Here is a 14,639-nt window from a genome sequence, read left to right as displayed (position 1 = left end):
AAAGCAATCAAATTAAAAACTAACGATTTTGAATTTTAAATATTTTCCTTTCGTTTTTCTTGGTAATTTTAATTAAAAATGCAAAAAAAAAAATTCAGGCTTTAATATACATAGAAACATCAAAATTAATATAAATGTTTCTAGTTACTTGAATATCCAAAGGATAGCGCTACAACAAAAATTCGTATTCCTCATGTAATTCGCAAAAGTTGAGAAAATAATTTACAAGACTTCGTTTTCGTAGTAATTAGTAAAAGTTTACAAGATTTAGAGTACAACGGCATGAAGTATTATATAATTTTGGGAAACTTAAATATAATTATGTTATAATTAAACAGTTCGGTAATTTTAACTCATTTATTTATTTATGTAAAGTAACAAGTGGTTTTACCAATTTACTATCAATAACATTAGTGTCATGTAATCTTGAAACTTCTAACGTCATTAATGGTTGAATGTTTGTATAAGTTAATCAATATAAGATTAACTTAAATCACATAAAGTTGTTTTATAATTTATTCAAAACACTTATAATTCTGTATGTTGGTACTCTGGCAGCGAAAGTGGTTTTACAGTTGGCAGCTATATTTGTCAGTTTAGTGTACGGTTCTGTCAAAGTAGGCAGCTGTTTACGTTTTGTATCGTTATTTTGCGATCGTTTTGCACAACTTTTGTTATACCGTATTGTTTTTATTTTAACACTTTTGCTTCTACGATATCGGTGAATTATATGTGTGATTTTTTTGTTAATTTCTTTAAACCATGTCAGATGTCAAGAGGTGAATAAGTAGTGTGTTTGTGTCTAACGTGTGAGTGACAGTTTTTATATTGTTTGGGATTCGTGCGATAAACATATCGGTGAGTATTTCCTTTTGTTACTCTAGTGGCCTTTACAAAAACACATTAAATTCTGAAAAGAATTAGACACAGTGTCATAAAAGTTCTAATTTAGGAAGTTAGTATTGAGAGATAGAACGTGAATATTTGCGAGCTTAAGATTTTGGGGGCTATTGAATTTAGGAAATAAATTAGACGTGGCGCATTTGAACCGCGTTAGCAATTAGTTACGGGTGTTTGGCGCGGGTAGCACCGTGCGCGCCGGATCCTTACGCGCATGCCCACAGCTGGCTGGCGAAAGTTGTTTGCTCTTGAAACCGAGGAAGTACCGCCTGGGCAACAAAATACTGGTGTTACAACACTGCTGCCTACAATTTCATATTTCTACAGGCAACAAGGCCCCCTAGTAGATAAGAATATATGTGTTTTACAAAATAAAGAAGACATTTTTGAAAATAATTTTTCTAGTTTAAGTTTTTCAAACTACAGCAAGTGTTAATATGCAAGAACAATGTTAACAATTACTTGTAGATGTCTGAATATCCATGTTCATTCTTAAAGTCATTTAAAAACAACAACTACTCACCAGAGCAGTGAATGAAAACTAATGTAAACAATGGATACAAACAATAGCTGATTTTTGTTTATTGTTTCTCTAGGTAACTAATGATTAGCTGTTCTGTTTGAAATACCATATCTTAGGGTCATGAATGAAATACTACAAATTACAATTTTCATATGTTCATATATCGTATACAATTCTGTAATTTACTTATTAAAATTTTTTTATCACTAACTTTTTATCAATTCTTACCAAATATACATAAATTATGCTATATAAATTGTTTTTATGCATATAAAAATATTAATGATATTGCTCATTAAATTTAAGTGCTTCTATATCCGTAAGTGAATTTTTATAGTATTATAATTCTATCAAAACTTTCTGGCAGTTGTTAATTCAGTAAAAGACTACCCAACACATACATTGGTACTGAAGGGACATAAGAGAATATAGTGGGGGACAAACCTGAGAATACTATTTTCAAGCCAAAGTTCTCTGACTAGGCACCTACTAGCATGGACTTGTACTTGTAGGTAACACTAAGTATGTATCTAGTAATATAGGACACCTGGAACTGCTCTTTACATAATAATTAGTTGTCGCCCGCGACTCAATCTGTACAGAATAAGAAAAAATAATTCTTAGACCATGTTATCTTCTGTACTATGTTTTACATCCGTACCAAATGTCACCGATATCTATGCAGCTGTTCTGGCGACACCTTCTAACAAACATCCATCCATCCATTCCTAGGAAACATTCACATTTATAATATTAGTAAGATTCTACAGTTAATTGAGCATCTTTCCATATTTTATACCAATTTGGAACTTACAATAAATGAGAAAGAAATGTGATTAATATATATTATTTTTTGTCTGTGATTTGCAAATAATTTTGCAATACTAAAACCTGATCATAGTATTACAACATACATGGTTTTATAATAAGATATATTGTAACAAAATAATAATTTGATACTCGTATTTGATATGCGTTGCAGTTTTGCCGTACATTGTGATATTTGACAAAGTGAATATTGAGGTCATTGAGAAATAATACATTGTTCTCACTTTCACTTTACTCACCTTGTATAATATTGTTTGAATAAGTATTTGTATGCAATTTTATCATACTGTATATTTTTTGAATGGAATCTCATATTATAGACTAGCTGTCGCCGGAGACTGTCTATGCAGGATTAATAAAAATTTTTTGCAGCCTATGTGTTCTTCCAAACTATGTTCTACATCTGTGCCAGATTTTATCATGATCCACTGAGATGTTCCAGACATACATTCTAACATCCATCCATTCATTAAAACTATCGCATTTATAATATTAGTAAGATGTAAAGTAAATAAATAACCTTATGGTTCTTTTTTATTTTAAATTGGCATACATTTTTGATTTTCCTAATACTTACAACTTAAATAACAATAACATAACTCTAGTAACCGAGAGTGATAGGTAGGGTAGAATAAAAAAAGCATCTAAAATTAATAAAACATCACATAGTTAATTGATGCTTCCTTAGACATAATATCTCTTGTTTTAAAGGACTATATATTATCATACTGGCAGAAGGGTAATGTTTTTGGATATATATTATTAATGTAGGTCTGTACATAATAATGGAAGTTGTTACTTGATTCATAATCTTCTATGAAGTGTCATACGCTTAAAAACCTTCAAGTTGAATTCAAGGCGCAAACAGCTGGTTGCATTGGTTTTTTTGTATGAGTTAATGGCTATTGCAAAAGCAATAAAGTATCAAGCCAGTAACATTTTCTTTCACATAACTGTACCAAATGTGATGGGAATAGTTTTGAACTCATGACATTGTAGTATTGATCTAATACCAGGCTGATACAAAAAAAGTTTACATTTGCAATTATAAGACAAAGGTAATTGTTTTAGTTCTTATAGTAAAGTATTTAACTACTCATCTATTGGTTCCCAGCCTGCTTTGATATTCATTTGAATAATTGAACAATGGTTAAAAACTTCCTTGCTTACTTCCTTTAGTAATAATTTGATTATACATATTGATAGATATGAGTTATCCTTCTATATGATTTAATAACTATGATAACTAACAGCAAGTATAAATTAAGCTAAGCTAATATGGTATTCATGTTAAAAATACAGTTTTTATCTTCTATCAATTTTTGTGAAATTTTATTTGACATACTGTATTATAGCTGTCACTAAGTGTGTAACCGAAATCCTATTGTCATCTCTGTTTAGTTAAAGATAATGACAGGGATGATGATATGTTTTATACAGAGATTTTGTTCTTAGAAACTCATGATCAGAGTAACAGTTACTTGGACAATTTTCAATGCTAAAGTGTGCTATTTTCAGTTTTAGCTACACAGTCAAACTGTTTGGTAAAAACTTGCATTGTTAATTATGAAGAGTATGCAATGTAGTTATATATTTTGTTAATGAATAGGTACCTTCGCTACAATATTTTAAAGTTGTTTTGTCTCTAATATGTTTATAAAGTCATCTAATAAGGATAAAGTTAGAAAAGTTAGATGAAGATAAAAAAACAAACAAGTTTTTCCTTAGTTTAATTTGTGGCACAAAAATATTATATGTTCTGTCATATTTTTTTAGATTAATCGGACACTGAAATCTCTGTATAAAATATATGTTTTATACATAGATTTTGGACTCAAAAACCCACATTTAATGTGTTACTCCAAAACTCGGCATTTATAAGCTTTTACTAACAGATGAAAATAATTTCAGCACTGAACGAGTAATAAGTTAGCTTCATCATTTGTGGTTATGTGAATTTTAGATTTGTGGATACGGGCGTGAATTAAACGTTACTACGCTGTGAGCCTACACTTTGAAAGCTAAATCATGCTGGACTGGAATTAAATGATGGAGTATGCAATGATTACTTTATTAGGTGACATTACTTTTGGATAATGTTACGTCTAATATATGGAAATTAGTATTTTTATTACACATATCACTGCCTGATAATGATATTTATTGTTTTAGGATTTATTTTTAAAGTTTTTGTGTTTAAATTGATGAAATAAAGTATGTTATAACTTCTTATTTCTGTTGAATTCTGTGTGTTCGTGGTAATGCACCATTGTTGTTGCTGTCGTCTACCACTGTTAAATATATTTTATATGGTTGGCTGTCACCAGCGACTCCGTTTGTGCGGTATTAACAAAAACCTTAATAAGTAGCCTATGTCTTCCAGATATTCTACATCTATGCCAAATTTTAACGAAGATCCGTAAAGCAGTTTTGGAGATATAGTAACAAACATCCAACCATCTATACTTTCGCATTTATAATATATGTATGTAGTTTTCTTAAGACATCATTTTAAGTCTTACGTCTGTGCCAAATTTCATCGAGATCCGTTAAGACGTTTTGGAGATACGGAGTAACAAACATAACTTCACCTAAACTTTCGCATTTATAATATTAGTATGACACTATGAGCTCTTACCTGCCACATGTGATTATATGTGCGTCATTATTAATTTGGGTCATAGAATATAATATTTGTATGGAGTTTAGCAAAGCTTACATTTGAAGTAAAATTTCTAAGGCTTTTTTTACGTTAACAATGGCCAATTAACATTATTAGGAGGAGAGTTATATAAAATGTACAGCTTTTTGTTGAAGCTTACATTATTAACGACGAAAAAAGTCCGACCTATGTAATAATTAACGTATGCCATTGTCGCCCTTAATTAGAGCGGCTCGCATTTATTCTATTGTCTCCGTTGTGTATGTGCCTGTGAGAGTAGGGGGGAGAGGGGGGTCGCTTTGTTCGTGACCCATTAACATTATATTGTGGGAGATGACGTCTCGATTTGGTAACGAAATTACGTAGTCTGAATGTTGCTTAATTTCACGCGTGTGCGACAACTGATTTCGCAGAATTTGCTGTTTCAATAAAAAAACATTTTGTTTTGAAATTATATTTTTCTCGTTGTTTAGTTGAACAGCTTTTCTGTAATGACTGACAACGTAGTTTGACTAACCATCGTCTTCGGCAAGATCAAGACCCCGTTGAGTTGAACTAGGATATTAATTTTAACTACATTTTCCTATAGGAAAACCGTTAACCTACTACTAATTTCACTGGATATATTAAGGTATGTTGATATTTGTCAAACGAACAAGCACAACTTCGACAGGCGAAATTCGTTTAGAATTTAAATTCTCTAAAGGTGATACAGGCTAGACAACGAATTTTCTTCTTGCATGACCCCTTGTATACCCGGTGCTCCTCGAATTGAAGTAAGACCCCGTGCTGGTGTAAGTCTTGACAGGTCCAGAGGCCTATTGGCCGTAAAAAACGTTAAAACGGTCATTTGCTATTTCTAGCAAAAAGTTCACTGAACATGCACGGTTTTGTTCCACTCTGGTCCTCAGATGACCCATGCGATCAAAATGGAATAAACCAGGTGCTTCTATGCCTATAAAAATGTTGTTTTACAGTTTTAAACTTACTTGTATGGGCTGTTAGTAATGTAAGGTCAGTTTTGAGTTTGTATTACGTGATAAAGCAAATAGCTATATGCGGGCAGAATGTGTGAGAAGTGGCGTTGTGAACGCTCCAACGCACACGTATAGCACAACTTTGCCGATAAAACTCCACATACCGTCATTCCGATGCGGGAATGTATCTCGTGTTAAATGACCTAAAACAGGTTAGCTTCCTTCTAAGGGTGTTTACACATTACCTCGCTTTGATAGCTGTAGACGATATTTGAAGAAAATTGTCTTTATATTAGTGAGGAATAGAAGATCGCATAATGTGCAATTGTGTAAGACTTGTAAGAGGACTGACTTAAGCTGATGATGGTGTTTAAATGACCTTTAGTGTTTTGACTAGCACTGATTTTATTAGTCCCGAAAAGTTTGCATTGAAATTGATGGGTAACTTGACTTTAACTCGCTACAGACCTTCTGATTAAACTGCACAATTTTAACTGTGCAGTTGCTACACTGAAGGTCTGCAGCGGCCTTTAAAATAATTATTTGCTTTTACGATTATTTTAAGCACAATTAAATATAAACAATAAACAACTGTAAGTTAATTAACTACAGTTAAGTTGATTCACGTAGATAAATATGATCCTGACAGTATCCCGATCGAATCTAGAAATAAACCATATTGACAGCAAATATAAGCACTTAATAAGGTAACAAAAGCCACTATATTAATCTGCTTCGTCATATTTAATTTATCATCACCTTTATAGTATTACGTAACGAAGTCAATGAACATGTCTGGCGTGAGTGGACTTGGTTCAATGTTTTGTATAACGGACATGTCATCTCTTTGTAGAATAAAACTTCGCGAAAACTTTACTCATGACATGAATATGACTTGTCGGTAAGTTTGTATCTTCAAGTGTAATGTGACTTTTGGATTTATCAGTGAGTTTTCTTTCGTAATGATATAATGTGGCTCATTGGCTGGATGCCAGCTTTGTGTTCGATTGATTGATTTTATGAATAAAAATAAGTAGTTTTTTTTTCGTTGCAATTTAAACTACACCTGCCAGGTTGTTGACATGGTTGAAAAGTAAATGAGAATAACTTCATAATTGGTTACTGGCAACAGATAATTTAAGATGAAATTTTATCTAACATTTTTAATTATTGTAACTGTTAAGAAAAACTATGAAAGTTTTAGATAACAAAAGATACAACGGAAGACACTGTTTGCGCTCATTTACCAAACAAAAAGGTTTTAAGCAAGCAACTAGCTTTAATTTTTTTTTCATCCTAATGAACCGAGCAAGCTTTAATTTTTTTTGATACTGCAGATGTTGAAAGTAAAACCGAGGTTTTTCTCCTGAAATCAGGTTAACGATTTCTTTATCTACTAGTCGTTTAGTGGGGCTCGACGCCGGGAATTTGAACATTAAATTTTCGTACAACGAACTCTAGAAATTGCCTAAGATTATAACAATATTTCGTATTATCATATAAACGAGCCTCGTTCACCTTGTACGGGATCTAAGAGAAATGAGGTTTTAAGTTAAAACAAATTTGATGATGACGATATTTTTAAAAGAATGATTAATATGATAACATAACGGCTGATATTTTTCTTCGTATACTTAATTCCTGAAGGTTGTGCTCGTCTTGATATGCCTTTACAGATGCGTCGACCAGCTGTCCGTCCTGTCTTCGGCTTGTCTCAGGACAGTTATGATATTATCTTGCTCAGGACTAAAATAATAGATAGTTTCGACACGCTAGACAACATTGCCCTTTAAATCCTAAAGTAATAATGTTAAAGGTTAACAGTTTGTAGTCGAAGCTTTAATTTGAAAATCTAATATACACGATATTAGTCTTGTGATCTATCCTACTCCTTGCTAATATTATAAATGGATGGATAGATGGATGTTTGTTTGAAGGTATCTCCAGAACGAGTGCATGGATCTATGGAATTTGGCATAGATGTATAAGATAGCTTGGAAGAACAGATAGGCTACTAATTAAGTTTTTTTTTATTCCTCGCCGACGGATTCGCGGGCGACAGCTAGTTATTAATAATCTAATCACGTAATATATTACAGACATGAATTATCTCTTTAGAAATCCTATCATACGTGTAGAATACAAACAGGTACTTTTAATCTGGTTATGTAACTTATTTCTTGACGTTCTTAATTACGTATCTTAGTGAGACGATTAAAAAAATGTGACGTATTACATTGCGGGCATGTAGATGCAAATAAGACGGATGTTAAATATTGTGTAATAGTTGGCCGGCAGTGAACGTTTGACCTTGTGCTGTTACGGCATAATAATACTTAAATTCAACTAGGTAATTACCTTATGTTGTCAAACATCAAGGTTTATTGTATACTTTTTAAAATATTCGACCTTACTTGGATTTTTTTTTTATATTTATTGTTTTGATTTTTTTAAATAACTTTACTTTCATTGTTAGTGATACAAAAACGTGTTATTCGCATTTTGTTTATGCTATTATTAATTTTGCGTTAGAAATTATATAAAGTGATTTGTATATCGTAAAGTTATAATTATGTCGTAATATGGATAGTACCAGCTTAAAATTTATTTGTAACTTTCAAGATCTCAATTTTAATTGTTTCTGGATTCTAGTTATAAAATCGATACTACCTTTGTACTCCTATTACGCCGTCTCTATCTAAACCTAGCTGTCGCCCTCGACTCCATCCGCGCGGATTTGAAAGAAAACTTAATAAGTAGTCTATGTGTACTTCCAGACTATTTTTTACATCTATGCCAAATTTCACCAGGATCTGTTTACCCGTTGTGGAGATACCTTCAAACATCCATCCATCTTTTTCGCATTTTTAATATTAGTAAGATTATAGCCAATGTTAATATGTACACACTAAATTGTATTCTAACAAAAGAAAAAAATGTATAAAGGTAAAGTTGCCAGTTATTGAGTTGTGAATTGGCGACACGAGATACTGTTTGTGGGTATTATATAAAAGTTGCGCGGCTCGTCAATTTGTTGCGCGATGAAATAACTTGTCTCATTTGTAGACAGACGACCGCAGCCCCGCCGGCCGCTAAGACCCGTGACAACTTAAAAGTCAACCGAAACTATTTTCATTGAAACTTTTCGAATTTTATGCGGTAAACAGGGTTGACAATCCTATCGAAATTTCGAACAAATTTAATAAATTATTTGTATAATTTGGTTGTAAAATCTCGAAGTGTAGGTATATAGATGATGTAGAACTAGACGAAATTCGCCTTAAAATGCAATATAACAGTGAACTGACAGAAGTAATGTTTGTTTAACCGCGTTAAGTACAAATGTATTATAGTTTTATTTGGATTTATTTTATTTTAGCAACGATCATTTCTAATACTTTAAAATATTCCAGACAGACAGATAGCAAGACATTTTGCATGAATTTACCAATGATTTTTCGAAAAATCGGCAACACAATTGTTTATAATACTACAATACTTTGTGTAAAATTTGTGAACTATTATATATTTTTTTAAAGATTGACAACCCTAGACAAAGTTAGAGGTCGAGCAAACTGTCCGCGGTTCTCTTACGGGAGCGTTCTTTGGCAGTATGTACTCGATATGAAAACTTGCCGATAGCTGCGTGTGTAAGGAATGTTTTAGAGTTGCCCAACTTTGCAACGAAATAAATTGAAACTCGTATAAATTCTATTTGTCTAGTTTGTGAACTTTTTCATTTATGTCACCGGCGTATATTTGATTCGGGGATTTTTCTTTGTTTATTATAAAGGTAAGAATAGAAGAGCTGTATTGCTTTAAATAAGTTCTTTCAGGGTTTGTAATTTGCGTTAAGCATTTATATGCAAAGTAACTAAAGTCTTAGATGTTTTAAATTATTGTTTTTTTTTTATAACAAGTTACAAATACAAAGTTTCTATACCATTGAATTAGGGCTATATTTATTTTTATGTTTTTTTTATATAGAACAAGGGGTTAAGTGTATCGATTTATGTAAGGGAATCTGGGGTAGATTTTATATATCTGTCTATTGTTGAAATCCGCATGAAAAGTTATGTAATAAATTCTATAGGTAGTTAATTTTATCGACTTTAGACAGCCGGGAAAATTTTATTTTATGACATGTCACATTGTTCAGATTAAGGCCATTTAATTTTGTAAGCCTTAAAGCTAGGCTAAATCGATTTTTCATTCCGTACGTTCGCATATAATTACATTTCGAGCCAGTTCGATCTCTCTACAGTCACCTATTAAATTGTTAATAGCAATTTTAAGTGCTTAAATCTGGAATTCGGCTACTCAATATTCTAGTAGGAGAGGAATGGAATCTCTGTTTTAAAATATCGTGAAATTTTAATACTGATATTAAAAATTAAAATGGTTTTAGAATAAAGAAACTGTGTTTGATGTTAATTTATATTTAACGTAGAAAGTCCCCGTCGGTCCCAAAAAATCAGTCAAGCTGTAACTAAAATTTCTGGATGTCATAATGGTAACACGTATAATTCTTTTCAAATTTCTTGGCGGCTCAAGGTCATTGGCGCCCTGCGCTTTACCCACCAACCGCATTCGGCTACTCCCCTTTACATCTAAAACTGTGTACTGCACATTGATTTTCGTAAAGTTCAGAGTCGCCAAGATATCTGAAAGCATTTATACATTGTTACAAAAAACATTAGGAACGTTGATAGCGAATTATATGATACGTGTACTGTAATTCACCGTCCGTCATGTGTGGCGGTGCTGTGTTCAAGACATCATATACGGGCTCTTTATTGTCTCTAGGGCCGTAATCGTCGCAGTTTTACGTTTCCCCGTCGTCGATTTACTGGTCTTACTGATGACACAACTTCGTTGCAAATTGCCCCATAAAAGTTATTTGTGCGCTCCGCCATTTTGGTACACGTTTCCGGACGGACGTCGTCACCTATTTTCATAGCTTTATCGTGTAAGGTGCGGTTTCAAGACGAAAGATATCTTTTTTTATTATTTATATAATAAAAATATTAATATAAAGTTAGTGAATTTATTTGGAGTTTCGATGTCAATAATGTGATTATTTTACGATTTCAATCTTTATATTTTTACACAATATTAGAATCCTTTTGCGCGAATGGCGCGCTTTCGTTACCAAGTCAAGTGTCAGAATGATTAGTGAGGGGGACATGAACGTTGACATTTTAATAAGGCTAGTGTTGCGCCGATACACCGGCACAGTGTTAGGATTTTCTTCATAACGATATACGAAGTAAATACAACCAAATTACAAATTGACCCTCAATAAATTGGTATCAAGTACATACAAATAGACCTAGAATATATTAAGTCAATCAACTGTATTTATTATCACAAATTCATGGTCACAAGATGATCTGAAACGCAAATCCGTACTCCAATTGAATACATCCGTCAGGTGTCGGTAGTTTTATATCTATTGGTTTTATTTGTCGCATCCCATTTATATATTCATTACGCGAACTCGACGTCTAGAATCCGCATCGATTTTGCGTCAAAGTATATGTTAAAAAAATATTTCCATAAAATTTGTATGCATGTAGATTAAACTTTGAGTGATCAGGTGTTTCTTTGTAGTAAAATATTTTAATTTAATGTGATTGTCTTTTGTCTTTATACTAGTTTCACTAAATCTATGGATTTTGACCGTGTTCTAAAGGTATTTTATCGCATTGGATCGCACCGCACGCACCATAAGCTCGATCCGCAACGGATTTTAGTTTGCTTTGTATGATTTTACATAGCGTCTATCATCCGCGCCGCTCGCATCGCATCAAGACAAAGCAAATCCGTTTAATCCGTGCATGCGGTTCGTCCGGCGTGGGCCAATAGAGGCGTACCTTTAGTTGCTTGGACAAACGTTCTAGGAATTTAAACTTAAAGATAGTTTACGAATAGTAATAATAACAGGTGTTCTTTTCCTACAATAATGGAATATCGTAAGTTTTATTTCTTCCAGACATGCAAGTTGTTTAAATTCGATCGTAAAACCTTATGTAAACGTTAATAACTAATTATAAAAATTATACGTAAGCAATGTAAAACCGGCTTACAAACTTCCTGATTGCGTTCCGGATGTGTTTCATGTCTGGCAACCTGCCTGCACCTAGTAGATATACGAGGTCGACATTATTTATTACTTTTTAAAATACTTGTTAGTAACGAAAAGTCTGTTACTACTGTTTAAAGTACGATTAGACTACGATATAAAAACGGACGTTAATCTCCGTACAGTTTTTTACACAGCTGCTGATGAGACATTAATTATAATGTCGCAATAAATCAATCAGAGACATTTGTGTTTATACATTTGATGTATAACATTGATTGTGAGTGTGTTGTATCGTAGTGAAATCGTACCTTAAGAGAAAACGAAATAAAAATGGAGTAACCTTGTCGTTACGTGTAGTTAGCGATACTATTAATTTTACTTTAATTTTAGACATAAGTTATTGATTACAAATTTTATATTTAGATTTATAAATATAGTTTTTCTCTACTATGCTGCACTTTTTGATTACAATATAGGACATATTATTTATATTCTTATCAATCAAAGTTATCGTCATTGTTTTTTTGTTAGTTGCTAAATAAAATGTCAAAGTATACTACTAAAAGTATAAAGTAGGAAATATATGGAATGAATAGAGTCGTGTTTTTAATAAGTTTTTTTGAAATAAGAAACAATTGTTATTATGTGAAAGTTTTGTGGAGATGATAATGAGTTTCCAGGGAGACTGAAGCGCGGTCTCCCAACTCAGTTGTGGTATACCTTTGAAAATTGCATTGTAATTTAAAGAGATAGTGCCACGCGAATTGAAAAACTTGTAGAATTCCTAGCAACACTTAGCACTTGTTCTATTAAAAACTTGACGCTAAGTACTGCAAGCTGCCGCTTTGTCGACTGCTTATGAGATATTTTTCTTGAGTTTGCTTCTTCATTCCATTGTTCCATTTGGAGAACTTCTGAACCGTGTTCTTTTGTTTTCGATTTTCATTTATTTATTTCTTTGTATACGTTGTTCTATTAATAAATGTGACGTCACATTAGATAGAATGTATTCCAATTGATTGAATGAAATTCGTATTCTATTTATTTTGAACTAGTTGTCGCCAGTGACTCCGTCCGCCCGTAATTAAAAAACGTAATAATATGTTATTCCAGACTATGCCAAATTTCAGCAAGATCTGGAGATACCTTCGAGCAAACATCCATCCAAACATTCGCATTTATAATATTAGTACGATATTTTTATATCAAAAGCTATGACGTCATTACATCTATATTTCTTCGAATCGATTGACTTCCTGATTTCATTTGATCGAATTACGGTATAACGTTAATTTATAAAATTTAATCGCAATTCCGTTTTCGAATTGAAATTTCAAACGTAAAATTGGTCGATTAAACTTATTCGATGATATTCACTAGTTTTATGAATGCAATAAAGCAATTAAAGTAAAGCCGTGGGGTCACGCGATGAAGACAAAGTTTTACTATCGTATAAATCAACTCTCTGGAAGTGGTATAAACTCGTTGCATACTGCGGGGCGCCGATTCGAATTATAGCTTTTTTTTCTCTCCTTTCCTTTTCTGTTTATTATTTTCGTGTGTTGAAAAGTTTTGGAAATTTAACGCTTTGTGCTCGATTTATTTGAATTATGCAGAAAAATTTTAAATTTCATTTTAGTTTGAGTTTAAATTTTCTATTCGTTTGAGCTAAGTTTCTAAAGGTTAATGCTTGATATTTATTTTATAAATGAACCATTTTGCTGTTTACGCTGGGAATTTAAAGCCTAATTTAACTTTGACTGCAAAAACTACGGTGACAGCCATAATTTTAATTATTATCTCCACATGTATTTTAAAAGAATAAATATGGAATGATAGATTCGTTAGTTATTTTATTAATATAATACAGCCTTGAAACATTGTGGCCGATATTGCAGTTCGGTTTGCGAGAAACAGTGGATAGTTTCGTGACCTCCTTTCCGTTCATTATGAACGCGGTTCTGGCGGCGTTAGGATAGCCATAAATGTTGTAAGGAAATCAGGATGCGAAAAAGATTAAATTAAATCGCAATCGCAATTGGCAAAATGCATCAATTGAGAATTAATGATTGTGCTAAAATTTTGGCGTTGCTTATTTATCTTAATATATATATATATATTTGACTTATTTTGAGAAACTTATCTGACGGACAATCAAAGTAAGTATAATATAATATTAAAAAGAACTTATATAATCCATTATTCTCTTTAATTATATTTTTTTCAATTATGATATACCTTGGTCCTCAATTTGCTTGTTCAGGAATATCCGTAAGCGACGTGACATGATGGATAACCTACACCTCGCGTAGTTAATTGATACTCCCCTTAATTTCGGTTCGTGAGCGGCTGTGTTTGGTGGGAATGCAGAACTTTCCCTGCTCCCCCGTTTAAATGACGATAATTATGCCCCATTTAGATTTTCCACCGCGGTTGCCAGACATTTAAATTGGCTCGCCTTTAATTGTATGAAGACGTATAATTTAACTTGGTCTAGGGAATAGAAGTCTATCTATTTGTTAGTGCGTATATATATATATATACATTACGATTATTAATGTAAGTGTTGTCTAAAATCCTCGTCATCATCATCACCATTATTTTCCTGCTTTTATTCCACTCTTATTGGAGTCGAAGGGCCAGGTTTTTATCTTCGAGATC

The 14,639-nt window shown here is 32.4% G+C and overlaps 1 protein-coding gene across 1 annotated transcript in view; it reads left to right on the top strand.

Moving 5' to 3' along the window:
• Nucleotides 1–588: 588 nt before the first annotated feature.
• The window catches only part of LOC106119423 (furin-like protease 2), a 170,219-nt gene continuing 156,168 nt past the window's right edge, over nt 589–14,639 (top strand). Inside the window, exon 1 of the mRNA XM_013314395.1 lies at nt 589–858. The gene's annotated coding sequence lies outside the window, so the exon portion shown is untranslated. The remainder of the gene's footprint in view (nt 859–14,639) is intronic.

Source organism: Papilio xuthus, unplaced genomic scaffold (genome assembly GCF_000836235.2).
Source record: "Papilio xuthus unplaced genomic scaffold, Pxut_1.1 DF827461.1, whole genome shotgun sequence".
NCBI classification, from domain to species: Eukaryota; Metazoa; Arthropoda; class Insecta; order Lepidoptera; family Papilionidae; genus Papilio; species Papilio xuthus.
This window is presented reverse-complemented; position numbering and strand designations above follow the sequence as displayed.